Below are 19,010 nucleotides of genomic sequence, written 5' to 3'. Positions count from 1 at the left end.
TTATCATGCAGTGAGTGTCTCTGGCTGCCGATGCAACGTGGTTTTCACAGGCCATTTGGAAACCGCCCTCCCCATCTGCCTTTTTTGTTATTGCAAGGCAGGGAGCATCATCACACCCCTTGGCAGGGTGATGCCCCTGTGATGGGTGCTGCAGCAAGTGCCCAGGCATGATGTTGCAGCCCCCAGGGGGGCTGGGGCTCTCCCAGTGCCACCTCTGGTAGGACAAGCTGCTGCTGTCTCCCAGATACCTAAGCTTCTGCAACCAGGCATTGGACTTTCAAACGCTTTTCTACCTCCTCCTTTTGGATCTGAGGGCTGGAGATTGGTCCCTTAGGACATAAGCCCAGTGACCCAGCAAAGAAGAGGTCAAGGAGGAGGGAGTCTTGTCCCTGCACGGAGCTCATGGGGCCATGCACGCTTCTGCCCTTCTTTTTCTATGCCCACTGCTGCAGCAGGGAGCCAAAGGTGGGGAGATTTCAGCCCCTCCACAGCTGCCTCCCCGCTGCCGGGCTGGCGTGGCCGGGCGCCTCTCCAGAGCCCGCGGGAGGGCATCGCGGGGCCGTGGCGTTTCCACGCCCGTTCGCAGAGCAGTCGCCTCCCAACCTTTGCAGAAAATAAATTCCCCAGCCGGGCTGAGGCGGGATGACAGCATCACAGGCTATATATAGCCTCGGCAGATCGCCGCTCCAGCCAGGGCCACACGGCAGCACGCCCCACAGGTCCCTGCCGGGAGAAGAGATGACACCGCCGCCTGCCTGGGGGGCAGGAGCCCGCCTGCTCCACTCCACGGGTGCTCTGAGATCCCGTACCCCCTTTGCACGCCAGCAGCTCCCTCGAGGGCCCAGCTGCTGCCATAATCTGCTGCCTGCGCGGGCTGATGGATGAAGGATGTGCTGGAGGGTGGTGAAGGCACAGCACCGATGAGCTAAGGGAGCTGCCGAAGGTTATCCTGGGGGGCAAGTGGCATCCCCTGGCTTGAGTGGCACCCGTTGGCTCCCAGCTTGAATTAAAGAAGCTGTTGGCATCACCCCTCCTGTGTCCAGTGATACGGTGCAGAAAATGCCAGCGCAGGCCCACTACAGCATCTGCCCTCCCCTCCGTGGCTCCCTGCAGCCCTCCTGCTTGCATCTGCCTGCTCCTCTCCCATCCCAGCCCTCTGCCAGAGTGTACGGGGCTGCATGGGGTTGCTCAGAGCTGTGTGGGGTGGCATGGGGTCTGCATAGAACTGCACAGGGCTGCATGGGTTGCATGGGGATGCTCAGAGCTGCACGGGTTGCATGGGGCTGCACAGGTATGCATGGGTTGCATGGAGCTGTGAGAGCTGCATGGGGTGTGAAGCAGAGGGATGAGGCTGCCAGTGTGCCGCAGGGATCCCTGCCTGGCTCAGCTGCAGGCCTTACCTTCAGTCCCCAGCTCCCCACACATGCAGAGCGGAGGCAGGGGCTGCTCAGGGAGATGCTCAGGAAGCTGTGGGGCAACCAGCAGGCTGATGGCCTCCTCTGGAGCCAAGGGACCATCCAGCCTGGGGGACTGCCTGCAGCCACAGGTCCCCAGGCTCTTGCCTTGGATCTTGTCATGGCTCTGAGGAGTGGCTGGGGGTGGCAGAGTGGGTCCCTGGCACAGCCACACCCCCCCACTGGGGCTCTGCTGCAGTGCAGTAGCTCCAGCCCTGCTCTTTCCCCCAGGGAGCTGGCAGAGAGTATGCCTGCCTTCATCCTGCCATCATCTTGCCCTCATCCTGCCTTCATCATGCACCTTCTCTGCTGCTCCAAACCTGGCTGCCAGGCCACTGAGTGGGATGGGCCATGGAGAAGATCAGCAACCTGCTCCTCTCTTGCATGGGGATGGAGCCTGTGGGCCTGGGCACCCCTGGGGCACTGAGAGCGGTGAGGTGGGTTTGCACCCAGTGTGTACCCATGGCTTAGAGGTTGCAATGGCTGGGGGAAACACTCCATGCCCACATCCTTGAAAAGCTGGAGTGCCTCCTTGAGTGCTCCTCTCCTGTGTGGGGCTGGAGCCTGTGGGGCTGGTCACCCCTGGAGGCAGAGGGCAGCGGGGTGGGTTTGCACCCAATGTGCGAGCAGAGCTTAGGGGTTGCAACGGTGGGGAGGGGAGCCTCAATGCTTGCATCCTTGCAAAGCTGGGGAGGCATGGATGCCTCTTTGGGTGATGTCCCAAGTGCAGAAACCCATGTCTCATGGGTCCCTTCCAACTTGAGATATTCTGTGATTTGATGTCATGACGTCCCCCCCCCTCCACATCCTCCCTCCCTGCCGCGGCTGGGCGAGGGCCACCCAGCAGATGACATAATTCCCAGCAACTGCACGTTAATCACTCGGCTGCCAGCAGCCTCCTTTTGCTCCAATCCAACCCCCCCAGTCCTCAGGCACTGTCCCCTCCCCTCCACCACGGCCAAAGGAATCCCCAAATAAACCCCAGAAGGGCTAGCGGGGGCTGTGGGTGGGGGGAACAACCTGTCCCACTCCCCACCCCCCAAAGCCTCTTCCAGCCTTTCACTCTATTTTTGGGTGCTGTCAGATCCAAACAGCCCCGCGGGGGCCAAATCCAGGCAGCTGCGACTTTCGGCACAAACAAGGCTCCCTCCCCTCCATCACACCAGAAAGCGACGCTGCCAGCCCAGCCTCCAGCCCCCTCCCCAAAATCGTCCCCTCCCCCCCCTCCCCAAATCATATCTGGGTGGGTGGTTCAAGCTCCAGCATCAGCAGGTCGTGTCTGGAACACCCTACCCCTTGCTCTCCGTGCACCCCACATCTCCCACCCCTCAGGACCTCCCCTCCTTGTCACCCCCCTAACCCTGTCCCACACCCCCCTCCCCAGTTCCTCCCAGTGCCTCCCCACCCCGAGCCTTACTCTTGGCGGGGATGCTGGGGGGGCTGGTCCCCGGCAGCGATGGGGCAGCGATGGGGCAGGGACCGGGGGATCAAGCGGCGTTGGTCGCGCAGCCGGGCGGCCGCTTCCGTCCGAGGGGTCTCATCTCATTCTGTCGTATGTCGCCGACACACACGACACGCACACACGACACACTCGCAGCCACGTTTCCCCCCCCTTCTTGCGGCAAACGGCGGCCAGCCCCGACCCCACCCCCTGTCAAAGCAGCAGCCTAACAGCGAGGAAGGGAAGGATGGAGGGAGGATCTGCTCGCCTTCCCTTTAACCCTTCCCTCGCCACCCTTCTTCCAGGATAGGGCTCCACCGGCTCAGGCCATGGCTCTGGTTGGGGATGGCATTATGCTACGTGGAACTCCCTGCCCCCCATCACCTTCCCCCAGGGCTATTCGACAAGGGCCATCTGGAGAGCCGGTGGTGGCTTGGTTCTGTCCCCGCAGCCCGGACATGTCCCATCACCCTAGCGCCTCCCAGGAGAGCTGAGCCCCAGCACTGCCCCATGCAGAGGGGCAGAGGAGGTGTGAGGTGGCTCAGGGCCGTGGTTGGTGTTGGGGGTCCCAGGCAGTCCCATGGCATGTGGCTGAGGGTGGGAGCTGAGTCTGTCTGCATGTGTCTACTTTGAGACCATGAAAAACCCATTTTGGCCCTTGGCTCCTCTGCATCTCTGGGAGCAGAGCCCCTTGGGGTGGCACAGCCTGAACCCCTGGGGCCCTCCAGTGGGGCTGGGAATGGAAAATCGTTACACCAAGTGTGATGAGACACTGGCCCAGCTTACCCAGAGGTGGGAGAAGCCCCATTCCTGGAAACACTCCAGGTCAGGGTGTTTGGAGCTGTGAGCAACCCGCTGTAGTTGCAGAGAGGAGCTGCTACACATACAGAGGCTGGAGGCACACAGCCCTGCCCCCAGCTTCACCCCAGTGCTGTGCTTGCTGCAGGACAGTTGGGTCCTTCAACATGCACCATCGAGTTCTGTTTCTCCCCTTGGCCCCTTCTATGGATGTGTGGTGACTACACCACTCCTGCTTGGCTGAGGAGAGTGGGAGAGGAGGCAGAAGTTGCAACCAGTTATTTCTGCTGCTGCCCAGTGAAATGGCAGGTTGGGTTACTAATTATCCCTGTTAATATTGCTGGACAGGCCCTCCACTGCTCCAGCAGCAGCACAGGCTGTGGTTGCTGCAGGTGGAGCTCCAGGAGGGGTGTGTGTGTGTTCCTTCTTGGATGGAGAGGGCAACTGAAGCCCTCTGACCTCCCTGTAGTCACCATGGGGACCCAGGCTAGAGACTGGGACAAAGCCATCACTCCTGTGGGTGGGACTGCTGCTTCCCACCAGCACTGCCAAACAATGGAGTAGTTCAGGTCCTGCACAGGCAAGTGGGTGGTCCCTCTGGCTGTTAAATCAGGCAGGGTGAAGGGAGGGAGCAGAGCTGCCAATGACAAATGGAGTATGTCAAGTCAGATGGGTTTGCTGGGACTGCCCCACCAGAAATCACACTGTGCCCAGGACCCAGCAGCCTGGTCTCCTCTGAGATGAGTGGCACAGCCTCTTGCAGGGGATGTGCAGGGATGTGGGGTGTCTCACATGGGAGCTTCCCACACTGCTGCCAGCCTCAGATGAACCCCTCTCTGATCATCACCTGGCCTCACACCTCCAGGACTGAGCACCAAGGCTGAGACAGCTGCACCCAAGGGGAGATGAGCTCCAGCTCCTCTCTTCAAAGGCTGAGAGCCTTTCACTCGCTGTGTGTGTCCCCACTGAGTCCATCCTTACCACAAGGCATTGCCTTCTTCGGCATGGACTGAGCCTGTAGGGCACTTCACATGGTCTGGGTTCAGCCAGCACTATTCCCTCCCAGTCTCATCCTGTGACTAGCACCTGGGCAGCAGGTCTTCTGCTCTCCCCTTCTGTACCCTTTCCACAGTGCTCCATCACAGTGAGGGTGACAGAGCTCTGGAGCAGAGTGCCCAGAGAGGCTGTAGGGTCTCTTTCTCTGGAGACTTTCAAAGCCAGTCTGGACTTGTTCCTGTGTGACCTGCCCTAGGTGATCCTGCTTTGGCAGTGGGGCTGGACCCGATGATCTCTGGAGGTCCCTCCCAAGCCCTACCGTTCTGTGACTCTGTGAGATTCCGAGGAGTGCTTGCAGACATCGTTGTTTTGGACATCAGGCCAGGCTGAGCCCTCTCCCCAGAGGCCATTGCTCTGCCTCTGCTCCTTGTCCTCAGGATGGCCTCGCTGCCATCTCGAGTGGACTTTGTTTTCCCTCATTTGCTGAGTGTTTTGTGCGCCTTGATGTGGTTATCATGCTCCAGCCGTCAGATTGTAGCGAGTCCCAGGGAGAAGGTGCCAACTTTAACATATGCCTGAACAGTTCTTTTCAGACATATACAAACTGGAACAAAGCCTTGCTGGGAATATGCTTGTTGGTGCAATTTGCCAACTGTGGTTGCAGATCTGCTCTTTTCAGCAAGCAGCAACTATTTGTAGACGGTGCAAAATCTTGGCTAGACGGGGATTGATGGGGTCTCTGGGAGGCTCTCTGCAGGCATGGAGGAGCTAGCAGGGAAGAGAGCCCAGTGCTGAGTGAAGACCTCCATGACCATCACAAATAATGTTTGGATTAAACACTTTGCCTCCCAGAACCTTGGTCCTTTTCCCCTTTGCTTTAGGAAGTGGCCAGCACTGGGCAGTCTCTGGTCTCTCTATCCCATGAGCCATGAACACTTTCTCACCTTGTGTAAGCAGGACTTTGCTCAGCTCCTCACATCTCCTGGGTGCAGACATCTTCCAGTGGGTTTTCCATCAGTGGCACTCATCATTCAGATATGGCAGACACTCTCTATTTGGTGGTGCCCAGTAACAGGACAAGAAACAGTGGGTACAAGCCAGAGCAGAGGAGGTTTCACATCAGCATGAGGAGACACTTCTGTACTGTGAGACTCACAGACCTCCGGAGCAGGCTGCCCGGAGAGGTTGTGGAGTCTCCGTCCTTGGAAACTTCAAAGACCCACCTGGGTGTGTTCCTGTGTGACCTGGCCTAGGTGACCCTGATTTGGCAGAGGAGTTGGACTGGATGATCTCTAGAGGTCCCTTCCAACCCCTGACATTGTGTGATTCTATGACATCACTGGGATGTGACTCTAGTGCACTTGGACCTAATGGCACCCAGCATGGAGCCAACCAGGTTGTCTCCTCTCAAGCATGTGCCAGGAGCCAGCAGGAGCCAGGAGTGACAAATCTTGGTAGCTGAACTTTGCCCAACATCTCTAGAAGTGTTTAAGACCAAGCTGGATGAGACTTTGACCTGCCTGGCCTAGTGGGAGGTATCCCTGCCCATGGCAGTGGGGTTAGAACTAGATGATCTTGAAGGTCCCTTCCAACTCCAGCCATTCTGTGAGTCTGAGTCCCTGAGGCTATGAGGCTGTGATTATTCCTATGGACTTGCAGACACCATGACAACATTTGAAGGAGGAGTTGGAAGACAATAGCAAGGTGGGTTTGGGTTGTGTCTAAGATGATGGGCAAGAGGTGTTTTCTCACCACCAGCCATTAGGACATGGCTCTGCCCTTGCCCACGTGTCTGCCTTCAGCCTGCAGCCCCCCAGGGCAGGAATCCTGTTCTCTGATGATGAAACCCCTCGTCAGCTGGTAGGGGTGGGTGTGGAAACATCGAGGAGCTGGTCCAAGAGCAGGAAGGTCAGCGCTTGAGCTGCCTTTTCTCCATGGAGGACTGCCAAAGGCATATGTGTTTAAGACAGCAAATAATCAAGAGACCATTGTTCATAGCAACCTGGGTGGAAATATTTTTGTGTGTGTCTGTGTGTGTGTGTGTATGTGCTGGCATCCAAGTTGGCAGTGGTTACTCAGCACAAGTGGGCGGCCTGTCCCTTTCTCTCAGCTGGAGTCTCCTCCTCCTCACAAGGGCCCAAAAGAGGGATGAAACTGGAGCAGATGGTTTGGGGGTGCTCAGAAATACCAGTGCCAAAGGCTGTCTCATCACCAGCTAGAGCTTTGTGGCATGCTGAACATGCTCAAGATCAAAGAGGTCTCTCCAAGGAAAGGAGCTGTGAGCTGCTCTAGATGGTTTCAGCTTTTGGCTTGATGTTGAGAAGGGGCAGAAATGGAGATCTTTGGGGTATCATGCAAAGTATGAGGGTTGTTGTTGGACCTTCCCTCCCCAAGTCCAGGGGAATTTGAAGCAGTGATGCTGAGGGGACACTGAGAGAGGCCATGGTGGTTTTGCTAGGAAAAGGTCTCAGTGCTTTCTCCAAGGGAGACTCCAAGGCTGCAAGCTTGGAGAGCTGGCCAAGCTCCAGATTATCTCCTCAAGTGCCACAAAAGACCTGCCACAGTCCTTCAATGGAGAAACTCCCAGGCTCCCATTGAAAGCTTTGCTGCTGCTGCTCTCATCCTTGCAGAAGTGAATGGAGACATTTGTGCTAACCTCCATCCCCCTCCACAGCTCCTGGCATTTCGTTTCTCCACAGCACCCTGCTGCTGCTAGAATCAGCTGAGATGAAGCCGAGCTGGCTCCTACACACCTTAGGAGCTCAGGCAGGGCTGCTTCCCACACAGTGTCTTTCACCCAAATTAAACAGCTCTCAGCTGAGCTCTGCCATCCATCATGCCAACCCTCAGGCAGAGCTTGCTTTTGGCAGCTTGGGTTCACATTTAGCAGGCAAAGAGTGAGGACCTTGTTTTTGTGAATGTGTTGCAAGCGGCACACAGCTGAGGAGGCCACGAGGCCACCTTCAAGCTGAGGTCAGAGGGAGGCTCACAGTCGTTAAAGATAGGAAAGTCCTCCGTGTTGAGGGCTATCTCAGGCTGCCCACTGCAGTGCTCAAGAGGGCAAAGACGGATGTGGAGTACCTGCTCCCCAAATCTGTATCATTCTACCAGGCAGGATCACCTCTGTGACATCTGGAGTACTGCATCCAGTTCTGGGCTTCCCAGTTCAAGACAGACAGGGTAGAGAGAGGGTCCAGGGGAGGCTGCAAAGATGCTGAAGGGCCTGGAGCATCTCTGTGAGGAGGAAAGGCTGAGAGCCCTGGGGCTGTTGAGCCTGGAGAAGAGCAGCCCCAGAGGGGATTTGCTCAATGCTCAGCAAGAGCTAAAGAGCAGGGGCAAGAGGATGGGGCCAGACTCCTTTCAGTGGTGCCCAGAAACAGGAGAAGGGGTAATAGGCACAAACTGGAACCCAGGACCTTCCAACTGAACCTGAGAACAAAACTTTTTGCCTCTGAGGGTGCTGGATCCCTGGAGCAGGCTGCCCAGAGAGGTCATGGAGTGTCCTTCTCTGGAGAGATTCCAAACCCTGCCTGGACATTGTGATCCTGGGCAAGCTGCTGTGGATGCCCCTGCTTTAGGTAGGGCAGTTGGACTGCATGATCTCCAGAGGTTCCTCCCAACCCTTACACGCTGCAGATCAGTCATCACTGGGTTTCTGCAGGGAAAATAACCTGTAAACCTTGACACAGCAAGGAAAGCCTAATCACAACAGCTGATGTTGCAAGGACTTTGGTGGCCTGGGGCTGAGCTGCATTAAGGCACCCAGCTTCAGAGAAGTGAATGCACTCACTCTGTGTCAGTGGTGGCTGTGTGTCACTCAGCTGACCATACTTTGGTGTCTGCACTGACACTAGGTAAGCAGCTCTCCAAGCTGCATTGGCTGGAGCTTGGCTCAGTTGCCCATGCCCATGCCATGTAGGTGTCCCAGGACATCTGAGGCACTTACACAGATCAGGTAGACATGGCATAGGTCCTCGGTTAGCATCACCTATGGTAGTGATTCTTGGTGGAGACCAAATGCTGTGTGTTTTCAGTTGCAGCCAAGACAGCAGCCTGTATGAGCTGGCATCTGTGTTGACAAGTGTTTACATCTGGCTGTTGGAGGTGGGAAACTGAGAAGCTTTGGCCACCCGGAGGTGCTGGAGACATCTGCACTGTGCCCACATCCACACTTGTTTCAGGGGGTCCCAGCCAGCTTCCTATGGAACTTGCTGTACAGAGCTCTGATTTCTGGGCTAATTTTAGCAGCTCCTCCACCACATCTCTGTGTGGTAAATGAACATCTTCCAGCTCTGCCTTGCGTAGGCTTCACCCTGGGCTCACCAGATCAGCCACTTCAGCAAGGTGGAGATCTCTGGCTCTTTGCCACAGAAAGGCTTTTGGGAGAAATCATCATTAACTCACATTCTAACTGGCTTTTCAGATCCCTTTCGGGGAGGGTAGCCTTGGCTAGCAGATCCCTCGGCACCTCACTGCCTGTTGGCTGGAGAGCAGCCTGGGGCAATGACCTTAGACTCGGATTGCATTAAGGAAGGTCCTCGTTAAACAAGACTGTTCTGAGAGTCGGAGTTTACAGGCATCCTAGGCAACTGCCTCGGGCTTTTTCCAGTCCTCCAGAGAGAAGCACAGGCCCCAGAAATCAATAACTGAGCTCTTTTGAAAGTCGGCAGGTCTTTGGCTTGATCTAAGCCACTCTCTTCACTGACTTCATTCTGCTGAAAGCAAACAATGAAAGCCCTGGACTCGAGCAGCCTGGAGAGGACCAGCCCTAACCCTCTGTCCCATCACGAGGGGATGGACTGCTGGCCACCGAGCTGCCTATTTGCCCCCTACCGAGCCAGGCACGGAGAGCCCAAGCAGGATTGTAGACTGCTGAGCTTTTTAATTGGAAACATCACCCTGAGGCTCCTCTGAAGCAGGGAGAGTCAGTCCCACCTTTTATAGGAGTGAGTTGCCCAAACCCATTTCATCTTCACATAGTGCCCCTCATTCTCTTTAAATCCAGGATTTCTTCTGTGACCACATCACTCCAAAGGCTCCTTATTGAACCTGCACCCCAGTCCCTCCCTTGTCTGTATTTTCCCTTCCCCCAGACATCCCAAACAGCACAGCTTCCTTTGATACTCATTCCCTTCCCAGCAGAGCTTCTCCTCTCTCTGTCCGAGGCTTCTCCCTTGGTTGAGGGACTTGGAAGGACTTGTTCCCTTCCCTCATCTCCATCCTACATCTCTCCAGAAGGAAGATGCCATAAACCAGCAACTCTCCTAACACTTATGGAATCACAGACTGCTTTGGGTGGGAAGGGACCTTTAAAGATCATCCAGTCCAACCCCCCTGCAGTCAGCAGGGACATCTGCAACTAGAGCAGGCTGCTTGGAACCCCAAACAGCCTGACCTGGAATGGTTCCAGGGTTGGAACATCTCCCACCACTCTGGGCAACCTGGACCAGGCATCTTACCATCTGCAGGGCAAAAAATATCTTCCTTCCCTCTAGTCTCAATCTCCCTCTTTTAGTGCCAAACCATCAGCCCTTGCCCCACCCTGCTAAAGTCCCTCCCCATCTTTCCTGAAGCCCCCCTTTAAGTACAGAAAGGCCACTGGAAGGCCTTCCTGGAACCTTCTCTTCTCCAGGCTGAACAACCCCAACTCTCTCAGCCTGGCCTCAGAGCAGAGAGGTTCCAGCCTTCCCATCCTTGCTGAAGCCTCCTTTGGTCCCACTCCAACAGGTCCAACAGGTCTGTGCTGTGATGAGGGCTCCAGAGCTGGCTCCAGCACTGCTGGTGGGGTCTCAGCAGGACAGAGTAGAAGGAAGGCTGAGGACATCCTGATATAATCCTTCCTCCCAGCCCAGCTGGGTCATGTAAAGCCCACCAAGGGCCCCTTCTGATGCTGGAGCAATATATAGCCAAAGCTAAGCCTGCTATGTGATCCTCTCCATGGGCAAGAGAAGGATTTTGAGCCAGATTTGACAGAGCCTAATGGTCATTCATGAGATGAATTCATGTGTCATTGTATGTAAAATACTTTATGGAGAGGTTTATGTTGGCTGTTAGGAAAAAAGTGTATTTCCCAAAGGGGTTGTGAAGCCCTGGCCCAGGCTACCCAGGGCAATGGTGGAGTCCCCATCCCTGGAGGGGTTTAAGAGCCATGAAGCTGTGGTGCTGAGGGACATGGTTTAGCAGTGACTTGGCAGTGCTGGGTTAATGGTTGAATTCGATGATCTGAAAAACCTTTTCCAGCCCAAACAAGTTGGTGATGCTGTGATTCTGTGAGCTGGATTCTCTGGTGGAAGCTGAGAGGCTGAGGGATGCATGAGCCAGAGAGAATAAAACCTTTATTAGAATAAACCAAACCAGGTTGGAAGAGACCTTCAAGATCATTGTGTCCAACCCATCAACCAATCCAACCCACCCAAACAGCTAACCCATGGCACCCAGGACCCCATCAAGTCTCCTCCTGATCACCTCCAATGACGGCGACTCCACCACCTCCCCGGGCAGCCCATTCCAATGGGCAATCACTCTCTCTGTGTAGAACTTCTTCCTAACATCCAACCTGAACCTCCCCTGGCGCAGCCTGAGACTGTGTCCTCTTGTTCTGGTACTGGCTGCCTGGGAGAAGAGACCATCATCAGCCTGTCTACAACCTCCCTTCAGGTAGTTGTAGAGAGTGATAAGGTCACCCCTGAGTCTCCTCTTCTCCAGGCTAAGCAGCCCCAGCTCCCTCAGCCTCTCCTCACAGGGCTGTGTTCCAAACCCCTCACCAACTTTGTTGCTCTTCTCTGGACTTGTTCCAGCAACTCAACCTCCTTCCTAAACTGAGGGGCCCAGAACTGGACACAGGACTCGAGGTGTGGCCTAACCAGTGCAGTGTACAGGGGCAGAATGACCTCCCTGCTCCTGCTGGCCACACTGTTCTTGATGCAGGCCAGGATGCCATTGGCCCTCTTGGCTGCCTGGGCACACTGCAGGCTCATGTTAAGCCTACCATCAACCAGCATCCCCAGGTCCCCCTCTGCCTGGCTGCTCTCTAGCCACTCTGACCCCAGCCTGTAACACTGCATGGGGTTGTTGTGGCCAATGTGCAGAACCCGGCACTTGGATGTGTTCAATCTCATGCCGTTGGACTCTGCCCATCTGTCCAGCCTGTCGAGAGCTCCCTGTTCCACCAAGGGTCAATCCCACGTCCTGCTCCTGTGCCTGCGGATCAGAGGGAACAAAGGAAAGCTGAAGGAAGTTTAGGAAAGCACCACGTTTATAATGGGCTGAGCAACCTGATGCATGGCCAGAGGTGTAGAGGGCAGCTGTGTTTGTGCAAGGGGAGGTCAAGAGGTGAGTGAGTCACAGGCTGACACCACTGGCACTGTGAAGAGCTTTCTGGAGGTCCAGGGCTGATCGGTGTAGCTGGGAAAAGGCACAGCGAAAGGCAGTGATGAGAAGATGCAGCTCCCTCACTTCCCAAGTTCACCCATTTTTCAACAGTGAGGGTGTTCTACCAGCTGGAGGACTTAACAATTGGATCCTCTCCCAGTCCTTAAGCGGAGCCCATCTGTGTTTTTAAGCACTAAGTTTAACCCCAGAAATTAGGATCCAGATATGAAAAAAAAATGAAGTCATTGGCTGCCTTCTGAAGAGGTTCAGGATTGATGCTCTTAATGACCCCTCAGAAACCATAACAAAGCTCTGCACCTTTCAGAAACAAACTCCAGGATGTTTTGAAATGCGTTTGCACTGTGCCTGGTGTGATGCAGCAACAGCTGAAGGTCATAGGTGCTGCATAAATAGAAAGGAGGCTTTGTAGTGCCATGTCCATGCAGAGCTGTTGCTCCTGGGTGTGCCATCTGGGATGGGAACAGGAGTCTCTGCATTCCTACCAGGACAGAAAAAGAGATCCTGGTCCTTGCAAGGAGTGAAAGGTAATAATTCCCTGTAGGGGGGTAGCAACGAGGTTGTAACTTTGCTCCTCACTTCAGCAATTCTCCAGAAAAATCAGACATCTGATAGGATAGGAATAGGATAGAATTAACCAGGTTGGAAAAGACCTTTGAGATCATCAAGTCCAACCTATCACCCAACACCATCTAACCAACTAAACCATGGCACCAAGTGCCCCATCCAGTCTCTTCCTAAACACCTCCAGGGATGGTGACTCCACCACCTCCCTGGGCAGCACATTCCAATGGCCAATCTCTCTGTGTAGAACTTCCTAACATCCAGCCTAAACCTCCCCTGGTGCAGCTTGAGACTGTGTCCTCTTGTTCTGTCACAGGTTGCCTGGGAGAAGAGACCAACCCCCACCTGGCTACAGCCTCCCTTCAGGTAGTTGTAGACAGCAATAAGGTCTGCCCTGAGCCTCCTCTTCTCCAGGCTAAGCAACTCCCTCAGCCTCTCCTCATAAAATGCTTTAAACCAACTGTTTGTCAGCCACTGTCAGTAACCCAAAAGATTGGCTGTTTGGAACAGCAGAGAAATCACTCTTTTGGGGGGATGGTTTTCAGAAGCAGCATGACCAGTACCACGAGACAACTGATGCTCTGGGAAAAAAACATCAAATGGAGGAAGAAAAGGGAGCAAATAGTTTCAGCAACTAGAGCTGCAGGTTCCTTCCAGGGAGCAGGAGCGCTGCTGAGAAAGCTCCAGGAGACATCTAGGCCCTGGTATGAACCCAAGAAATAAATCCATCCTGCTGCAGAGAGCTGGAGAGTCAGGCAGGGAGGGGAAGGTTTATTTAGAGAAGCAACCGTGGGCTGCCTGCCCACATCAGGCTTTGAGCTGATGATCTGCACGTGCCATCTTCGGGGGCGGCTGGGGGAAGGAGTCCACTATAATAAGCCTTCCAGCAGCTCTACCCAATCCTGCTGGAGGCTGTGGAGGGGCTGATCCAGCAGATCCCACCTCTAGTGTCACCTTACCTGACCTTGGCAGGTAGGTTGCTAATGGCAAAGAGCAGCAGGTCCTGAGAAACTGGCTCCACAATTTCAAACCTGCCCAGAAATCCACTGGTGTCCTGAGCATCTGGCCTGGACCAGGAGTGGTGTGACCAGCAGGGCTAGGGATGTGATCTCGTCCATGTACTCAGCACTGGTGAGGCCATATCTGGAATACTGGGTTCAGCTTTGGGCACCTCACTCCAAGAGGGACACTGAGGTGCTGGAGTGTGTCCAGAGAAGGGCAATGAAGATGGTGAAGGGTCTGGAGAACAGGGCTGGTGAGGAGCAGCTGAGGGAACTGGGGTGGTGCAGCCTGGGGTGGTTCAGCTGAGGGGAGACCCTCTCACTCTCTACTACTCCTTGAAAGGAGCCTGAAGAGAGGTGGGGGCTGGCCTGGTCAGACAGGTAACAAGTGATGGGACAAGAGGAACCAGCCTCAGGTTGCACCAAGGGGAGTTCAGGTTGGATATTAGGAAACGCTTCTTCCCTGAGAGGGTTCTCAGGCACTGGAACAGGCTGCCAGGAGAGGTGGTGGAGCCCCCATCCCTGGAGTCATGTAGATGTGGTGCTGAGGGACATGGTTTAGTCAAGGACTTGGCAGTGTTAGGCTAATACCTGGACTGGATGATCTTAAAGGTATTTTCTAACCTAGGCTACTCTGTGATCCTGTGATCCTCTGCCAGGGCAGGCAGGGGGGATGTGGGGGAAGGCTGTGTTGAAGGGAGAGATGGTCTGGAGAGGCTGGAGATGTGTGGGTTCACCCACTCCTGAGCAGGGTGCAGTCTGAAACACCAGTGATCCTTGGGATTGATGATCTGGGTGCTGACTCTGTTCCATTTACACTTCTTGTTCCTCCAGACGTGGCCAGCACCCGGCAGTGCTGTGACTCCTGCAGGATAATTTATCTCTTTCCATCTCCATTTCTGGCTCTGTTAAACATCTCCTGCTCTGGGGAAGACTGTCCGCAGTGATTAAGGTGGATAGATCTCCCGGAGCAAAGGGCACTTCCCAGCTCATTAGCACCGGGGAGAACTCAGCAAGGACACCTCTTCCTTGCCTTGGAGAAGGACACAGAGAACAGCACGCTGCTGGGGATCCCTGAGCTGGGTCCTGCTGCTGGGGGCTGTCCAGAATTCAGATGTGTGGATGGAGACATGTGGCCAGTGTGCTCTGAGCTGTTGAGGTCCGAGGATCTGTTGTGCTCTGGGGGGCAACCACATCTGTTTGATAGGCTCCCCAGTTCAAAAGGGATGGGAACTCCTGGAGAGAGTCCAGTGGAGGCTGCAAAGATGCTGAGGGGCATGGAGAATCTCTGTAAAGATGGAAGGCTGAGAGCCCTGGGGCTGTGGAGCCTGGAGAAGAGCAGCCCCAGAGGGCATCTGATCAATGCTCAGCAAGGGCTAAAGGGTGGGGGGCAAGAGGATGGGGCCAGACTCTTTCCAGTGATGTCCAGTGACAGGACAAGGGGCAGTGAGGACAAAGTGGAACCCAGGAGGCTCCATCTGAACAGGAGGGGAAAATTCTCTGCTGTGAGGGTGGTGGAGCCCTGGAGCAGGCTGCCCAGAGAGGCTGTGGATTCTCCTTCTCTGAAGAACTGCAAAACCTGCCTGGGACATGATTTTGTGCAAGCTGCTGTCTTGTGTTGGAAGGAACCTTTCAAGTCATCTAGTCCACCCCCCCTGCAGAAACATGTCCAAGTTTCAGTGAAACCCTTCAAATATTTTGGCATTTATGATAAAAATGTCAGATTTTAGAAGGGGCTTGGGGAGCATGCCAGAAGGACCTGGGGAGCTGACTGGACTCCCATCAGGAGTGTGTTGATCCCACCCCAGTGGGAAGCCACCATGAACTCCCCCAGCTCACCTTCACCCTCCAAGGCAGCTCAGCCATGCAAGCCCTCGCTGACACTGCTCTTTCTCCTCAGTGCATTTTGGGGACCTTGGCTGGCTGGGAGGCACCACAACACAGTTCCTCTGGTGGGATCTCATTACTTGATGAGCTGAACATCTGGATTAAAATAGATCAAATAGTCACTAAATCCTAAATAAGCCTGGGAGCTCAGCAGCAGCCATATGCTTCCTACTGACAAGCTCAAAAAAATCTCTCCTTGCCATTAGCTCACACCACAGGCAGTGTTTCATCCTCCTCCAGCCCAGCTTGGAGAGCAAACCTTCCTGCTCCTCCTCCCCAGACCTCCCTACTCTGGCTGTCCTCTGAGCCAGTAGCCTGAGGCTCTTCTTAGGCAGGGTTGTGAGAGGGCACATCTCACATCTGAGGGCCCACATCACATCTGAGCTCTGCTAACTAGCAAGTGGGTGGGCAACTGCTCCACTCTGCAAAAGATTAGGTGACAGTAATGAAAGGAAAACTACTGAGAGTGACCAAAGGGAGCTGGCAAAGAAAGCCCAGAGCCTTATGGTTTAGAATCATAGACACTCAGGATCGTTGCAGTTGGAGTCACAGAATGGTTTGGGTTGGAAGGGACTTCAAAGTTCATCTAGTTCCACTCCTCCCCCCACCATGGGCAGGGGCACCTCCCACTAGCCCAGGCTGTGTCCAGCCTGGTCTTCAACACTTCCAGAGAGGGGGCATCCACAATCTCCCTGGGCAACCTGTTCCAGTGACACACTATCCTCACTGTCAAGAATTTCTTCCTCATCCCTAGTCTCAGTCTCCCCTCTTCCAGCTCAAAGCCATTCCCCTCATCCTGGCACTCCCAGGCCTTGTAGAAAGTCCCTCCCCAGCTCTCCTGGAGCCCCTTTCAGGTACTGGAAGGCTTCTCTAAGGTCTCCCTGGAGCCTTCTCCAGGCTGAGCAGCCCCAGCTCTCTCAGCCTGTCCCTGTAGGGGATGTCTCCCTAGTTATTCCTTTCCCTCCATCACCCATGGGCATGGTAGACCCAGGACATGACTGAAGGACACACATGGCAGCCCATGTGCATTGCTTCACATGGCCCAGATCTTACTGGAGGAGGCAACCAATGATTATAAATTGATGTGCATCAATATCTAAGGGCTGGGGGCAAGAGGAGGGGGCTGGAGTCTTGTCAGTGGTGCCCAGTGACAGGACCAAGGGCCAATGGGCACAAACTGGAACCCAGGAGGCTCCATCTGAACTTCCATGAGGAAAATCTTCTTTGCTGTGAGGGTGCTGGAGCCCTGGAGCAGGCTGCCCAGAGAGGTTGTGGAGTCTCCTTCTCTGGAGAGATTCCAACCCCACCTGGACACTATTCTACACAAGAGGTCCCTTCCACCCCCTACCAGTCTGTGATTCTCTCCAAGATCTGAGGGTCCAGCTGGGGCTTGCTGATGCCTCACGTCAGAGGGAGAGACCAGATATTCACCTCTGGGGCGTAGAACCTGAAGGAACCAGCTCTCCATTTGCACAGACATCTCCCCAGCCTGCCTCAGCTTCCCATCTATTTCCCAGAAAAGCAATTTTTTGCCTTGGAAGAGGCTGTTGGTGCTTCTGGTTCTGCAGGCTGATCTCCCCGTTCTTTCAGAAGGAAATTGAGGGAAGAGGAGAGGAAATGACATACTGGAAGAGGAGAATTACTAACCACGGACCCCCTCAGGCTTTGTTTCAACTGCCAAACACCTTCCTCCCCCCTGCCCTGCCTGCCATTTGTTTGGGGTTGGTTTGGGGTTTTTTTTGCATCCTGGGAAATGTCTGAATTTTGGGCCAGGGAAAGCTGTGGGGGAAGGAGAGGGCTGGTGGGGGAAGGGATGCTCTCCCTGCACAGCCTCTTCCGCCTCCAGTCCTGTCTGCTTGTGGCTGATCCCTTCTCCATGCTGGGTGATGGTGATGAGCAGAGACACTTGACTGTGCGGCGCGGGGAGACGACAGCCCCTGCCAGCCGCTCCCCTCCTGCCGTGCCAGGGCCAAGCCAACACTGCCCAGCGAGTGCTCCCACGGTGTCCATCAGCACCCTCATCCTCCTGCCCAGCCCTCTAGGTTGGGGTCTGGCTCTTGGAGGTGTCCCAGAGATCTGGGATGTGATGGTAGAAGGGTCTTGGTGTAGCAGGGCTAGAAGAAAGTCTCCAGCCCCTTGCTGGTGAGGAATCACCCTTCAGATGGGGCTCTGCAGTGGCAGAGGGCAGAAGCATTGCTGGACAGGGGCTCTGTGGTTTGCAGATTTGGGTGATGGACTGGGGGAAGTAAACTCAATAGCTGAGGGTGAAGGGTGGCTGCTCAGCCTGGCTTCACCTCCTCATGACCCAAATGCAAGCAAGGCTGTCCCTTGTCCATCCTCAAGCCACCTCTTCTTCAGCCCTGCCTTCTCCAACCCCAACCTCAATTTCTCCATCCTCAACCTCCTTCTCTTCATCTCCAGCCTCCCAGCTCCTCCTGCCTGCTCTGCACTTGGGAGAAGCTCTCTGCTGGCAGTCACACACTGTGCTGCCATGGGCTTGACTTGGCTTCACAACCCCCAGCCCTACAGAACACCGAGCCCGGTGCTATTGGGCTGAGCTCAGGAGCAGCCTTCTGCTTCCAACCTTGAGCCAGGAGGAGGAAGAAGGGAGGCTCCACCTCTCCTTTTCATACCCAGACTGAAGGCAGGGGGGACCTGAAAACACCATCTGCAGAAATCAGAGTGGATTTCTCACCCCCAGATCCAGAAGACACAGGGCAAAGGACATGACCTAGATTTTGATGGCAGCATTTAATATTTCCCTGCAAGACAAGCCAGCCCGGTTTCCTCTCCCTCCTGCTCCTCAGCTGATCTGGCCCCCTGCCTTCCCAGGGCTTAGGAGCTGGTGTGGCAGGGATGGAGGGGAAAATGTGACTGTGCAGCCTCCTCGGGAGCCCAGCTGTGCTGCTGATTCATTCGCTAATCGCCTAAGCCCCGGCAGCCGGCTGGCTCTGGCGGGAGCCGCGCCGGGAAGCATCTGCTTCCTACTGGTGGTGCACCGGAACGGGGGCTGCCTGTGGGGACCACCCTCCGGACAGGGAAGGGAGAAGGATCACCCATTGCTCAGCATGCTACCTGGAGCAGGGCAGAGGGCTGGGGATGGGGTACGGCGCCTCAAAACCGCAGCCGCAAGAGGTGAGGGGCTTGGGAAAATCCTTCATGTTACGGGCAGTGGGAACCAGCTGAGCGGATCCAGAAGTGCTCAAGACGGACAATCAAAGATGAGAAGACCAGTCCTGCCGTCACTCTGCAGAGCCCAGAGGGGTGTTTGCCCAGCCTGAGGGATCCAGTGGCCCTTGCAAAGGGACAAAGCTCCCTGGGATGCTTCAAGAGCTCGTCCGTGTAATCGTGTGGATGTAATTTGATTATTCCTCCCTAGATGTTTAGCATCACAAAGGGACAAGCTGCCTCCAAGCTGAGTCCTTGGAGCCACTGCTCCGAAACTGCTCTGGGCAAAGGCGGCTCACGAACTGGAGCTGA

At 55.2% G+C, this 19,010-nt stretch overlaps 1 protein-coding gene across 2 annotated transcripts in view; it reads right to left on the bottom strand.

The window, feature by feature from the left end:
• Positions 1 to 3,075, bottom strand: part of LZTS3 (leucine zipper tumor suppressor family member 3) — a 41,543-nt gene extending 38,468 nt beyond the window's left edge. For both annotated transcript variants that reach the window (XM_068149443.1, XM_068149445.1), the window contains exon 1: positions 2,872 to 3,075. The gene's annotated coding sequence lies outside the window, so the exon portion shown is untranslated. The remainder of the gene's footprint in view (positions 1 to 2,871) is intronic.
• Positions 3,076 to 19,010: the final 15,935 nt, after the last annotated feature.

This window comes from Melanerpes formicivorus, unplaced genomic scaffold (assembly GCF_026170545.1).
Source record: "Melanerpes formicivorus ecotype bairdi unplaced genomic scaffold, bMelFor1.0.p_v2 SCAF_18, whole genome shotgun sequence".
NCBI classification, from domain to species: domain Eukaryota; kingdom Metazoa; phylum Chordata; class Aves; order Piciformes; family Picidae; genus Melanerpes; species Melanerpes formicivorus.
This window is presented reverse-complemented; position numbering and strand designations above follow the sequence as displayed.